Source organism: Neomonachus schauinslandi, chromosome 8 (genome assembly GCF_002201575.2).
Source record: "Neomonachus schauinslandi chromosome 8, ASM220157v2, whole genome shotgun sequence".
NCBI lineage: Eukaryota > Metazoa > Chordata > Mammalia > Carnivora > Phocidae > Neomonachus > Neomonachus schauinslandi.
In genome coordinates, this window is record NC_058410.1 from 33,749,179 (window position 1) to 33,765,135 (window position 15,957).

The 15,957-nt window shown below is 40.1% G+C and overlaps 1 protein-coding gene across 2 annotated transcripts in view; it reads right to left on the bottom strand.

Moving 5' to 3' along the window:
* Nucleotides 1–698, bottom strand: part of L3MBTL3 (L3MBTL histone methyl-lysine binding protein 3) — a 121,360-nt gene extending 120,662 nt beyond the window's left edge. The window contains exon 1 of one of the 2 annotated variants that reach the window (XM_044917674.1): nucleotides 612–698. The gene's annotated coding sequence lies outside the window, so the exon portion shown is untranslated. The remainder of the gene's footprint in view (nucleotides 1–611) is intronic. The other variant, XM_044917673.1, reaches the window with a different exon arrangement.
* Between the last annotated feature and the right edge of the window lie 15,259 nt (nucleotides 699–15,957).

The window sequence follows — 15,957 nt, forward strand, 5'->3', positions numbered from 1 at the left end:
GGCTGCAGCTCCGCGGCGCCCACTCGGGCACGCACCCCGGCGGAGCCCGGCGCCGCCGCGCTCCCCCACCCCGCGCCCGGTGTCATGAAAGCGACCAAAGTGACAAGCTCGGGGGGCGCGGGGGAGGGGGCCCACACGCATCCCGCCGCCTGCGCGCCGGCGAGAGCCCGACGCGGCCGCCTCGCCCCGGCTCCCTTCAGCACGGCCCCCCACACCCTTCCCCGTGTGCGCGCAAAGAAAAAAATACAAGTCTCTCCTCCCCCCATTTTTTCCTTTCTCTTTTCTCTCTCTTTTGTTCCTCTTTCACACTCGCACTCACTACTTCAGAGTGAGATGCCCAGAGACTCCCCCTCCAGCCGTTTCCGAGTCACTTGCCCACTTTTTTTCCCCGGGATTAAGTTTTCTCCTCTTTCCCAGAGGCGCAGAGAAGTGGGGGAGAAACCCCTTCTGTCCTTTCCCCTCCCCTGATCTGTTTCACAAGACGAGGGTGCGCTTCCTTCTCTCTATAGGTCTCTTAACTTTCATCCTCACCCAGAAAAATAAATGAATGGCTTTTGCACGGACAAATCTTCTGATTAATTAGAGATTAGATCCGATCAACCGCTTCTTACCCCCAAATTTTCTCTTTTTTTTTTCTCCGTCTCACGAGTAGTCCTGACAAATGGTCCAGGGCTGCGGGCGCAGTGCGCATGTGCGCGTAGAGTCAGGGCTGGGGAGAGGGGAAACTGCGCTGGTGCTGGTGCCGCCGCGGCCGCCGCCGCTGCCGGGGAGGCTCGCGCTGGCTTCCCTGTTACTGCTACTGCGCCTTCGCCGCTGGAAAGCAGCAATAAAGCCGGTTGGCAAATCAGCTGCCCGCAGATAGTGTTTCAGGTGCATCTTTTCAATAGCCTTGTCACCGGCTCAGGGCTGGTGCGAGAACAGTCAAAACAAATATGAGAGACTGCTCAGGTTGTAGATTTCTTTGTCTATTTTTCACTTTACTTTTTTTTTTTAAAGGCAATTCTCAGAGCAGCTAATCCAGCATGTACTGTAAATGGATTCATTCAGCCATTAAAGAGTGGGCCTTGGTCTTATACAAACACTACCCACAGGCTCAATGCATGCTACAGGTCGTGAAAAATAAGAAAGTTTTAAGCTTCTACGCAGTAGAGCCTCCCCCGATTTGAGGACTGGAAGAATGCACGGGTTAAGTGTGCGTGTAAAACTTGTATGTTCTTTCGGTTCCTCAAGTGTTGGGTCTTTATTGACAGCTTCAGCATGTTAGGCCTCTGTTGTGAAATATGTTTGGATTCGTTCATCAACTTAGAAATCAGTGTTCCTAGACCCGGGCAATCGGCAGATCCAGGACTCGTAACCTTCATGTAACCAATCAAGATGGCTGAGCCGTCCTAAAGAGCCAAACTGTCTTTGTTAAGGCGTCAAAACTAGATCAGGGAAGAGTATTGTATTTCAGTATTGACAGCCTTCCACTTATTGACTGCAGACCTCCTTTTGGGCAGCTCACCATTCTCCTTTTCTACTGGATACAAGTATTACAAAATAATTTGTGTAATTGAAGTTGTGATAAACATTGTAATGTCAATAACAGTTTGCGGTTGGAGAAAAAAAGGAGTAGCACGTGTGATTTCCAGAATGGCAGAAGCAAGTCTTATATTTGGCAGGGGTGGGGAAAGTAAGGGAATGGCTCCGGCCCTCAGAGTGGACTATTTATTTTGCATCTGGTACAGGTAAAGGAGGCCTTTTTTTCAAAATTGCTGCCCGAGGCCTAGAATTTAAATATATCACAGATGGAAATACTGTATTAAAAATCCTTCTTCAAAATGTAAGTAATATTATTTCTTGATTGATTTTTTTTTTTTTTTTTTTTTTTTTACTTAAGGGATGTTCCTTGAACCAGTTTCGGAAAATAAACTGTTAATTTCTTCCTTTAGGACCATGAAATTGCCCTAGAGAAGCTGCCCATCCCACAATCTCTTCTGTTGGTACAGTGACCAAATTCTCCAAACCAAAAATCAGGACATATGTCTTACCATGTACTCAAGAACAAAGGAACAAACCCATGAAGCTGAAATGAGCTTATAAAATATGCTCATATGTCGAGCAGCCATTGGTTTAGGGGTACGAAGTGGAGCAGTGGAGCTGGGTTAGTGAAAGCTATAGATAATCTCAGACCACCAGTTAACTATTGATTTCACCCACCACATCCAACCCTTTTCAGAGCTGCTCCCAAACAGCCTAATTAACTGATGTGAATTTCAGCTCCTCTCCTTTTCTCCTTAGTCCTTGAATAATAAGCAGTGAAATGGCCAAAGGCAGACTATAGGAGGAGCAGAAAAGAAAGGCCATGAACTATGTGCAAAACTAAGACCATACCACAGAGAAAAAAAACCCTTAAATTTTAGAGTTTTCTTTCTAAAAATCCATTTTAGATTTATTCTGTCTAGATAACTTCTGCGTGATATTTGTTTCACACATATTTTCAGAGATGTTGGTTTAAAAGTCTGTAAACTTATATTAATGGCCTTCTTGTGCTGAGCATTCTGCAAGGTGCTAGGGAATAACAGCAGACAAAAACTAGGCCACAAGGAATTGAGTCTGGCAAGAGAGTCTAGCGAACTGGGCATTGCATTACAATATGGTAGGTCATAGTAGGGTATGCAGAGCAAGGACGGTTGAGGAGCACCTATGGCGATGAGGACAGGTTGTCCAGAAAAAGTCATAGCTAAGCTGATTCTTGAAGGACCACCATCCCTGGTGCATTGTTCCACTTTTCCTCTGGGAAAAAGGATCCAATCAGAGGACGTCTGAGGGTTTGGAGAACAAGGCTTGCCTGGGACCTGTGCACTAATTGAGGTCCACTAACAAAAATAAAGGTGAGTTGAGGCTCTCTGGAATAGAGATTTGCCTTTCTCCCCCAGAGATCACCCATAAAACCTCAAAGATTTCATCACGGCTGTTCCCAAGATGTGGTTCAGGGTAGGAGATATTTTGAAGGTACTCACATGTAAAATTAAGACTGCTACCACATTTTTCTACAGAGAATCCTTTAGTGCCACCACCTGAGACAGAGGCAGAATGCAGCATTAGGATCTAGATAACATTGTGGTATTCTTCAGGTAAACTACTACTATTTACAGGACCTCTCTCCATCCGGTCCCTAAATGGTAATATACTCGTACAAGCTTCTTTGCTGTTCCTTCACCCATCCACCCACCACTTAGTCACTGCTTAATAATTCATCATGAATCCCTTCTTTCTAGCTTCACTGAATCTCATCACTCTCCAGCACTCCCCACCTCCCATTCCACCCTGGTCTACCCTCTGACACCTACATACCAAATCCGTCCTTCAGATGAGATTTCAATTTCCTTGACACCTCAAACGAAAGTATTAGTTCATTCCTTTATTATTCTTTGTACTGATTTATTTAAACCCAAACTTATTCCCCCCAAAATGACTTCAGATTACTCCATTCCTAAATATTCTGAAGCTAAAGTTATCTTACATGGAAAATATTTTAAACAAATCACTGCATTCATTCTTCAGAGAATTTTTGAGGCTTCCTGTAACCTCCCAGTGAAGGTCATCTAAAACCTCTCTCACTGGACTCTTAACTCTAGGAAACAAACTGAGGGGTGCTGGAGGGGAGGTGGATGGGGGGATGGGGTGATTGGGTGATGGGCATTGAAGGAGAGCACTTGTTGTGATGAGCACTGGGTGTTGTATGCAACTGATGAATCACTAAATTCAATCCCTGAAACTAGTAATACACTCTGTGTTAACTAAATTGAATTTAAATATATTTTCTTAATGAAAATAAAAACTAAAAATAAATAAAATGAAACCTCTCTCACTCTACTCCATTCTCCTACCTCTACTCTGTGTGAACTTCAGTTTAAAAACCTAAACTCCCTTTTCCTAACACTGAGCTTGTCCTGCATCGATAGGATTCACTCTTCCTGGCCTGGAACAGTTCAAGGATGACCTCCTCCATGGGCCAGTCCCTCACAAATTGAAATTGGAGTGAAGTCCAAGAGATTTGCGTTCTAATCCAGTTCTGCCACCACCTGCTGGGAGCCATTAGGCAGGTCACCTCACATTTCAGGGCTTCAATTCTCTCACTAGTTAGACAAAGAGAACAGTCATTGATTTCTGAGGCCTCTTTGAAAGCCATGTCCTTCCCCATCTTTCTCACAGAACAGGAACACTGTCACAGTTTGGTACAAATAATATGGAACCAAGAAAGGAATTTTAAGGAGTGAAAATCCATCCTTCTGCTAGGTCTCAGAATGTTATCAGTTTAAGGCTCATTCAGTTGGTTTAAGCCTGGTACTAATGAGATCAAGGTTGTGGGTTCCATTCCCTAATGGCTAGTTAGTTTTGATCTGTTTCATAGCCACAAACTGCTTTTCTAACACCAGTCCCCCATGTTGTAACGTGTGCTGCTGGTCACAAGTCTCGAGGTAAAATTGAATCTTTCCGTAGAAATTTTCTAAATGAACAGTACTTGAAATCATCCTTTTAATGTATTATCTTACTTTTAAGTGTGAGTCAAGTTATTGATTTTTTTAGCCTACATAATTGTGTGCTCCATGTTTTTCCAAGTATAAAAATGACGTTAACATTGATTTGGCCAAGATTCTTATTATTGATATTTGTAAGAGTTGAGTTTGATTTTCTTGTTAGTGTTCTAGATAACACTGAAATGTTTATTAAGTACTCTCATTTGAATCCTGATTATCTTTATTGTGACACATCTGCCTACATTCTTAGCACAGAGCTTGTGATGGTAAAATGTAATTGAAATGCTAAGGGTGAAAGAAAAGGGGTATATTATTCATCAGGTAGGGAAAGCATTACAATGTGTATCACGTTCTCAACATCCCAAGGAAATAATATAGAAAGAGCTTATGGATAGATGTGAATATTTATTATCATTTTGTTTAGATACAAAAGTAAAGATAGCAATATGACAGATATATCCAAAATAGTAGAATAATGTTGGACTGTAAACTGCCTTCTAAATTTAAAGAAAAAAGATAATTTGTAATTTTTCATAATGTACTCACTCATTTAAAGCCTAAATCCAAAAGCCTTATGACTAAACAATGTTAGAAAGCATAAGCCAGACTTCAGAACATGTCTGTAACAATAGCCCTCCATACTCTGAGAGCCTGGTCCTAAAATATTCTTTCCATTTGACCTGGCCTCCTGACCACAGCTGATTGGTCCAGGAAAGGACATTTAATCCCAGGACTGAATTGAGTAGCAAGGGGTGGCCTATGAGTCGACAGGGAGTGCTTTCCCATATGAATAAAAGTGATGAAATGGACCAGTTATATTCTTAAACTTGGCCATATGAACTGGAACTACTGAAGATAAAGTTAGTTCACAGGCATTATAAAAACTAAATGATTCATGGAGAGAATAAGGCAGAGTGCAGGCTAATTAGCTACTAGGCATTAGAAACTATGCATAAATAGAAATCGTAAGGTAGAGCAGAGCAGAAGTTAGCCAGCCAGATAAAGATAGAGGTGCCAGAGTTTCACTGGGCTCTGCATGACCTCCTATTCCCAGAGGTCATTCTAGTCTTGGAGAGGCCTGGCCACTCTGTGATCACCATGAAGCCTACCCACATAGCTAGAATTTCTGTCTTCATGAATATCGCCATAATAACTCCCCATCCCTTTGGGAAAGTGAATCATTTTTTGAATTGAGTCGATAAACAAAAGAACCCAGGCAACAGCAAAGAGGATGACTTGTTTCCATTAGACTTGCAAAACAGAGGGGAATTTTACCTCACTCTCTAGATCTGTAAAATGGGGATATGACTAGCACCTAGCTCCTAGGGGCATTATAAGGATTGAATGGATCTATGCAAGACTAAACCTTGGCATGTGGTTAGTAATCAGTAAATGTGAGCCTGAGAGTCGGGATTTTTGCCTGTTTTTGTTTTCTGCAGTATTGCTAGCATTCAGAATTGTACCTGCACACAGTTAACTATGAAAAAAATATTTATTGAATGACTTAAGGGAATGTTAATACACAAATTATTACATCTGCTCTTCTACTTGTCCCTTTCCCAGCTGGTTACTAGGCCATAGGTATCGTGTCACAAACATGCTCATGGGCAACATCTCCCTAAAAGTTCCTAAAAGCATGTAAACAGAGAGTGCTAATGGAATTCATAGGCCCTATTTCAAAGGAGCCTGCTGTTCAGAATATATTATCTTTATTTAGCATTTATATTACACTTTTACATTTTCAAAGCCCTTTGCAGTTTTTTAACTAAATATTTGTTATAACATTCCTACATTATCTTTCATAAGGGAGGTAACTGAGGCATGGTTCCAATTGTTAATACCTAGATCTGGAATTGAATTCATCACATAAATACAGTAAGTGTAACTGTATATATATAAAAAAAATCTGGAACATTACTTGGTTCCTGTAGAATGCCGAATGGAATGTCAGTGTTTGAGAAGAAGACAATCTGTCACTTTAAATTACACTAGCTATGCCTTTACCCTTGGTTCTATTTCAGAAACTACCATCAATAGAAAGGTTTTTAAACTGAGGTTTCTCAATGGGTTTGAAGTCTTTAAAGAATAAGATTTTGAAATTTAGTATTAAAATATTTCACATCTCAGTAATTGCACAATCTTTCTCTATGAAAATCTCTTTGAGACAGTAGTTCTTTCCTAGTGTCAATGTGTTGAGGGTTTCTGTATGTGTGCCCTTAGAATTTGTAGACAGTGAGGAATGAAGTGGGTAAAAATCAGTATACCATTGATGAAAGCGGTCAAGAGTAATCTAAGTTAAGGGTCTACAAAAGGGCTAAGGAGATTTAGGAAATACCAAAATCCAATCAGGTGTCCCTGTGGAGTTTCAAGAAAGTCTGAAATGTATTGGACCAAAAAGAGATACTGAGCTTGGGTTGCTATTTCAGCTGATTGACTACAGGAATATAGTAAATAATATTGTAATAACTTTGTATGGTGACTGATGGTAGCTACAATTATCATTTTGTAATGGTAGTACCTTGGTACTAAATGTGAATATTTATTATATTCACTCGGTATGTTGAACATTAGGAACTAACGTAATCTCGTATATGAACAATACTTCAATAACAAAAAAAAAATACCAACCCCAGCCAAACCAAAACAAAAAATCCTCAGAGGAGTCTCCAGTAGAGCTGGATAATCTATTCATTTGTCTCTAGTTGACGCTGTCTTCCATGGCCAAATCAACTGTTTACTGATCTCAAGGTCAGATTCCACTCCAGGGTTCCTCTCTCCCCATGCATGCTCCTTCAACTCTTCCCTTCAACTTCCAAATCTCTCTCTTTTCCTCTCCCATCTCTCGTGAAAAACATCCCTACTTCTTCCCCAGGCTGTGCTTCCAAATGTGCTCTTGGTCACGTCCTCTTTTTGTCCTCCACGAATTTTCATGATTCTCCCAATGTTTACAGTTCATTATTCTGTGCTGGCTTTTTCACAGCCAAAAAACACACTCATGCTTATCTTCTCAATCCTGAAAAAGAAAATCTGTTGTCAACTCCACACCCTTTTAAATACGGTGCCATAATTTCTCTTTTCCTTTGCTGCCAAACTTCTTGAACAAGTAGTTTATATTTACTTTCTTCATTTCCCTACCTTCCATTCATTCTTTAATCCATGGACGTTACAATACATGCTTTCTTCTCTGTAAAGTCTCCAATGACTTCCTAAATGTCAAATCTAATGGCCACTGTCCACCTCCTATTTAAGATTCTAGATTTGACAGTGTTGACAAATCCCTTCTTTGGAATTGTCTTTTCATTCAAACTCGTTGCCAATTCACTATTCTCAATGTTCTCTTATCTTTCAGACCTAGTCCTTTCTTCTCCTCCCACGTGATAAATATGAGTGCCTCTGGAATTAGCTTCTGGCCTTCCTGTCTGTCTCTACCTTTTCTCTGGAGTGAACTCATGTACTCACCCAGCATCATTTGAACTCATTGTTGGGCAAAGAATTCCTGGACTACATTTTTGTTTGTGAGCATTCCACTGAGCTTCAAACTACATCTCCAATTTCTTGAGAGATAAATCCACATGGGTATTCCATGTGTTTGAAGACAGTGGAATGGTGTGGGGGTTTACCAGAGCAAAGGCTTCAACTTCGGAGTTCCACCTGGGTTGGTTGTTTGGAGTTCTACCCAATTCTACCCCTTAACCAGATATTAATAACTTAATCTACCTAAACTGAGTTTCTTCCCACGTGCAATAACCCCTACTTCACTGGGCCATTATCAAGATTAAATGAGATAATGCCTGGAAGGTACCTAACCAATAAAAGCTTAGTAAATGGTAATGACTGTTTTTGCCTGCTTCTTTTTCCTTCTGCATTCTTCATCTCAGTCACTGATTTAACTACAACTTCCTCTTCCTGCCACCCACGTCCAGTTGTCAACAGATTCGACTGATTGTTCCTCTCTAATAATCTCTCCTCTACGCCTTCTCCTGCCTTTTACTATTTTGACTGCCACTGCCCTACTTTGCCTCCTGCCAGATTACTACCCTATATCTCTAACTCTAGCCTTTCCAATTATCTTCCTCAAGTATAGCGTTAGTAATGTTACTCCCCTGCGCCCATTCCCTAAGTGGTTCCTCATAACTTTAGAAAAAGTTTATCTCCTCAGTGTGGTACTTAGTGCCCTTCAAGCACCGGGCTGAGTGGTCTTTCCATCTTCAGCTAGTACACCCCACAAACCCACGAGGAAGCCGTACCAAGCGAGCGTGGCGCATTTTCACTTGACTTGGCTTTTGTTCATGCTATTTTCTAAGCTTGAAATACCCTGTCCCTGCACCTGCTTGACCTAGCAAAATTTCTAACTCACTTGAACAGATATTTGTACACTCATATTTATAGCCGTGTATTCACAATAGCCAAAAGGTGGGAACAGCACAAATGTCCATCAACAGAAGAATGGATGAACAAAATGTGTTTTGTACATACAATGGAATATTAGTAACCCTTATAAAAGGAAGGAAATTCTGACACTTGCTATAACACAAATGAACCTTGAAGACACGTGAAGTAAAGTAAGCCAGTCACAAAAGAACAGGTATTGTAGGGTTCCACTTATATGAGGCACCTAGAGTAGTCACCCCAAAGATACAGAAGTAGTGAAAAGAAGGGGCACATGCACTCCAATGTTCATAGCAGCAATTTCCACAATAACCAAACTGTGGAAGGAGCCAAGATGTCCTTCAACAGATGAATGGATAAAGAAGAAGATACAATGTAATATTACTCAGCCATCAGAAAGGATGAATACCTACCATTTATGTTGACATGGATGGAACTGGAGGGTATTATGCTAAGCGAAATAAGTCAATCAGAGAAAGACAATTATCGTATGGTGTCACTCGTGTGGAATATACGAAATGGAGGGAAATTTGAATGGGAAGAAATCAGAGAGGTAGACAAACCATGAGAGACTCTTGACTCTGGGAAACAAACTGAGGGTTGTGGAAAGGGAGGTGGGCGGCAGGATGGGGGAACTTGGTGATGGGCATTAAGGAGGGCACATGATGTGATGAGCACTGGGTGTTATATGCAACTAATGGATCATTGAACACTACATCTGTAACTAATGATGTACTCTATGTTGGCTAATTGAATTTAAATTAAAAAATAAAAACAAATTCAGGGACAGAAAGTAGAATGGTGGTTGCCAGGAGCAGGGGGAAGGGGAAATGGGGAATTATTGTTTAATGGACACAGCGTTTCAGTTTTGCAAGGTGAAAAATGTTCTGAAGATGGCTGGTGGTAATGATTTTGCCACAGTGCGACTGTACTTAATACCACTGTCCTGTACCATTAAAAATGGTAAATATTATGTTATGTATATTTTACCACAATTTAAATTTTTTTCTGATTCCTCTTTAGTTACATATATTAAGTACCAGGAATTATTCTAGGTACGGGGAATTCAAAAAGTAAACAAAAAATAAAGTGCTGACTGTCCCAAAGGGGCATATAATTGAGAAAGGCTCAAATTCTAACTCTACCATGCAAAACTCCAGGTCATTACACTGGGAATTTAAAGCTTTCTTCTGTCTCTGTATCTATTTTAGCACTTGCCACCTTCTGCTCTATATTGTGTCTGGTACTTGTAAACTTTTGTCTCTCTTTTGGGATAATAAAATACCTAAGGTCAGGAGCTCTGTCTTATCTATCCTTTTTTTTTTTTTTTTAATCTATCATAGCACTTAATGCAGTTCATTGCACATAACGGGAGCTCAATAAATACTTGTAGAGTACAACAGAATGGAATGGAAGTTAAATTTGGCCATCCGTGATGTTCCAGGCTGGAAATGACACCACCTGATTAGATGGGCCTTCCTCAGAATGGGTTTCCTGATCAATGGCATTTGCCAACTAAAAGATCAAAAGAAAGCTCACCTCAAAAATACCACTACATCACTCAACACCAGGTACTCTCAGCTGTTACAGGTTTGATTTATGATCCTTAGTAAATGTGGCTATCATCTCATATCTGAATTAATTTTCTAAAATTTCAAATTGAAAGCCGTAATTTAAACATGGGTGGTTGGGCCTAGACACTGTCCGGCATATTTACAATCAGAACTGTGAGCCAACCATTAAGAGTTTTGTGAGAAGAGGTATAGCCACCGTCAGTTGGCTTCCCTCCCTGACCCACAGAGTTTGGAGCAGTCTGCCTCAGAGCTGGTTTGGTTTTGAGTACATGGAAATAATCAGCACAAATAGCACTTAGGAATCTAGAACTTTCTATCCTCTGATAAGCCTTTAATTATAAATCATCTAGGTAGCAACAGGCACTTAAGCCTGTCTTCTTGAGTGCTAGGAAAATTTTTCCCTCATCAGGATGGGATTTCTCTTTTCATCTTCAGAGGCAGAGTTCTTTATTTTACTGTCAAGATAAGATTTAGGCACCCTGGTGCTTTATAATTATGGTTAAAATTTCCTGAGTGATTACCGAGTGCCAAGAACTGTGTTATGCACTTTATTTGTATTATCTTATGTCTTCTCCACAACGCTATAGGGAGCAAGGTGGATTTCTTTTGTTTGTGGCTTCCCCAGATTCCCTTCCTCCTCTTTCATTAATACCACCAGCTGGATCCTAGGGAGCTCCCAGCCTCATTCCATGTGGTCTTGGGGACCTGTCTGTTCTAACACTTCCTGACATCAAGGAAGGGGTGGGTAATGGAAATGAGGCCAATTAGACTGTCAGGAGAATCTGATTCATGGGCCAAGTGACAAAGGTATGGTGGTTGAGGCAAGTTATTTCAAAATACACCCCCCCCCCAAATTCCTGAACCATAACCTCAGAGTAGCCCCGGTCCCTGTTACCCCAAGGCCTGATCATTTAACTTTTCCTCCAACTCTGACATAGCAAATTCTGTTCCAATATTTCTGCTTTTTAAAAAATCTAATGTTAGCCAGACTCGGTTGCCTATAACCTAAAAAGCTTCCTAATAAGGTAGCATATTTGTTTTCCACTGGGTTACAAATGTAGCTGCCAACAACACATGTTTATTACTGCACAGTTTCTAGGGGTTAGGGCCCCTAGTATAGCTGACTAGGTCCTCTGTTGGGGGTCTCTCAAGGCTACAGTCAATGTGCCAGCCAGGGCTAAGCTCTCATCTGAGGTTTGGAGTCCTCTGCAATTTGCATGGTTGTCGGCACAATTCTGCTCCTTGTGATTGTAGGACTGGGTTCCCTTTTCTTGCTGGCTGTCACCTCTTGTCAGCTGGGGGCTGCAGTTTCTGCTACATGACCCAATCCCTAGGCCTCTCGCAACAGGGCAGTTTGCTTCTTCAAGCAGGGCAGCAAAATCTCTTTCCCTTCAGGAAAACCCTGGACCCTCCTTTTAAGGGCTCCCCCGATTAGGTCAGACCCACTTGGCTTTATCTCCTTCTTGATTAGCTCAAAGTTAAGTGATTAGGAACCTTAATTACATTCGAAAAATCCCTTCCTTTTTGTCACATAACATGCTCTAGTCACGAGAGTGACTTCCCATCATGAATCCGTCCCACAGTCAAGGAGAGGCGGTTATAATAGGAGAGTACACATCAGTTTGGGGGAGCCTTTGGGACCATCATATAAGTCTGCCTAACATAGGTAGTTACTCTTATTATCCTCAGTTTACGGAAGAATAAACTAAAGTTTAGAGAGGTTACGTCATCTGGCAAAAATCACAAACTTCTAAATATTAATGTCAAGATTTGAACCAGGCCTTATACCAGTGCTTAAGCTAAGCTGTGATATTCTTGAAATGCTTTTTACCTTCTTCATTTAAATCTTGTACCTGCTGAAACTTTTCCGTATTTTTAAGAGTGTATCTGGCTTCATATTTCCACTTGATCTGAATACTCTAGTTCTCTACATCACATGTTCACATAGGACAAGTCACTACAGAGATGCTAAGGCATCTGACGAACATCTATGGAACATTAGCATATGGAAGTCACTGCGCTGGAAGGCTCAAGAAAACTCAAGGTGGACCCCAAGAAATGCATTTCCTATGAAAAGACACAAGATCAAATGCAAAATTATGAATATATGTGAAAAAACAGTAAAGGAGGGCACAGAAGAGGGAATAATGAATTCTGACTGGAATGAAAATACAAGGTGCACCTGGGTGGCTCAGTCAGTTAAATGACCGTGGCCGACTTTTGATTTCAGCTTAGGTCATGATCTCCGGGTCATGAGATCAGGCCCCACATTGGGCCCTACGCTGGGTGTGGAGCGCACTTAAGATTCTCTCCCTTTCTCTCTGAACCCTCCCCCACAACTCACACACACTCTCTCTCTCTCAAAAAAAAAAGAAAAGAAAAGAAAAAAGAAAGAAAGAAAATGTGAGAGAAATCTTCTCAAAAGAAATGAATAGGATTTGACCTTTCAGAAAAGTGAGGAGGTAGCAGGAAACACCCTCCTGAAACTCCCTCCTTTCGTGAGTTTCTCCTTACTTGATCCTTGATCGTTGTAAGTTGACACATAAGAAGCTTTTTCGGAACTAAAAGATCGTAATAAGTTACCCCATATCTTGAGGTTCTGTTTTCTTTGGTAGTTTAGAAACCAAGGACAATAAATTAATTTTGGTCAATATAGAAAAATAATCTCATACTTCATAGTACCATCTAAAGAATGTTTTCACTGGCTTGTTACGTGTATATTATCCCAATTTACTGCTACTTTTCTTAAGTGATTTATCCAATTGCTTCTTGGAGAATTCATTTTTCTCTTTGGCCCAAGGTGCCACTGATGGCCAGTAAGGCAAATAGCACTAATATCACTAGGGATAGTAGAGAAAACAGGAGAAAATAGCTTTCTATATTATATCAAATTGTAGTATATCCACATTAGAAATATTATGTGTATTTATTTTGCTCGAAATTTTATATGAAGCAGTAAAACAAATGATGCGAAAATAGTGCTGTTGAAAGTAGTTGCTAAGACCCTCTACTACTCCCCCTGCTTGTGTTCCCTATCTCGCGGTCTCTCTCTCTGTCAAATAAATAAAATCTTAAAAAAAAAAAAGAAAGAAAGTAGTTGCTAAGAGATTTAGGGCATCTAAATTAAAATTTCCAGATACCCAGAGCCCATATTCTAACTGAATTTATCCTTCTATTTATTCATTAATTCAACAGATACTTATTGAGTACCTACTATATGCCAGGAACGATACTAGGTTCTAGGAACAAAGCATTGAATAAGACACATATCAGCACTCCCCTTAGGACGAAAGATGTAGTGTAGATATTGTCAATGAATGGGCAATTATAATACATCATAATATGTGCTATGGTAGAGAAAGTAAAAAGTGCTATGGGAGTATGAAAGAAAATAACTTTGTTGAGTTCAAGGGAAACTTGTGAGGCTTTCAGGGGGGGGGGGATGGCATTTAAGTTGACATATAAAGATAGAGTGGGTGGGACACCCTGTAATGAGCAAAAGATCAATAAGTACCAAAAGAAAAATTGTGATAGTTATTTGGGGACAGAGGGGAGGTAACTAATCTTAAAATGTTAAGATTAAAAAAAATCTGTCTTCCCACAAAAAAAATGCTTCATTGTATCACTTACCAGCACATATGTATGAGCTACAAGCACTTATCTACATCCAAGCAAGAACTCAAGAAATCACCTTGCTTGCCTTCATCAAGTTTTGCCTGGAATCTAGCTCCACCTGAATCTGAAATCTTGCCCCTGTAATGACAAGCACCATCTCCTTCACTGGCCACTGTGAACTTGGCAATTTACAAACAGTGAGATCTTGTCCGTGCCCACTGCCTCAGGGCCTCCAGCAAAAGTTGCCAAATTGTGTCAACTATATGTTGAACAAGTGCCAAAAACATATGACTTCTCCCAAATTACTTTCATGATATAGGAGATTCATGGACAATCAACAATACATTTTATATATTATAATAGACTTTACGCCTTTCTTAATTTTTATTTTTTGAAATCAATTTTGCTCTCAGACATGTAAATTGCATGTGTGTGTGCATACCATTCAACTCCGTTATATTCACCTGATCACAACTTAGTGTAACATTGATGTAATCTATTTTTATAAAGCTGTAATGAATTACTTACTTTGTTTAAAAAAAAGCATGAGTTTATAAGTTTTGCAACATATATCGAAATTACAAATGGGCTTAAATCTTTGACCAGCATTTCTACTTCTGTCCTATAGACTTGCTTTTACATGTATAACAGAACACAGGAACAGGGTTACTTACTGCAGCATTGTTTAGAAGAACAAAATAACTTAGAAAAAATGTATCACTATAGGACTAGTTTTAAAAATGATGGTTAATTCTTACAAGGAGATAATATGTAGCCATAAAAATAATAAGGAAGATACATATGTACTGATACGGAATAATGCTGAAGGCATTTTGTAAAGAAAGCAAGGTGCAGCATCAGTGAATGCAGGATGCTTTGTATAAGAAAAGGAGAATACGTAAAGAATAGAAATATGTGGGGCGCCTGGGTGGCTCAGTTGGTTAAGCGACTGCCTTCGGCTCAGGTCATGATCCTGGAGTCCCGGGATCGAGTCCCGCATCGGGCTCCCTGCTCGGCAGGGAGTCTGCTTCTCCCTCTGACCCTCCTCCCTCTCATGCTCTCTGTCTCTCATTCTCTCTGTCTCAAATAAATAAATAAAATCTTTAAAAAAAAAAAATAAAAAAAAAAAAAAAAAAGAATAGAAATATGTGTGTATATATGTGTGCATATATATTTAATGTGTGCTATTACAGACTGAATGTTTGTGTCTCCCTAAAGTTTATATGTTAAAACCTAACCCCCAATATGATGATATTAGGATGTGGGGCCTTTGAGTGGTGATTAGATCCTGAGGGCAGAGCCCTCATAAATGGGACTAGAGACTTTGGAGAGATTCCTCGCCCCCTCTCTTCTGTCACCTGAGGGCACAGCAACAAACCCATTACATGTTAACATAAATAACATACTTTTATAAAAAATCACGAGGTTTCCCAAACCAGAAATGAAGAGTGGCCTTTTTTGCAAATCTCTTGAGTGTCTGACTTAATAGAAGGCATCTGGATTCCCATATCTGCTTCTGCATTCATTCCATTGTGATATGTTGTTCTGATTGAAGTATATGAAGAAAATCTAATTTCACACAGATAAGAAGTTTTGGAAAACAGAGAAGTATTTTCAACTTTTTCAGATAATTGTAGCCATTCTTCTTTGATATTACACCAAAACTCAACAACTAGTAGTTTCTTAAAGGTTAATTGCAATATAGTATCTGAAACTCTACCAAAGAGCCATTCGAATCCTGTTATGTTAAAATCTGTTGGTCGGCCTTCCCCTTTGGAGGGTTCTTTTACCCATGCATGTTTTTTTTTAAGATCATGCATCAGTCATTTGGGAAATATTGCTCCACTGAGTTATAT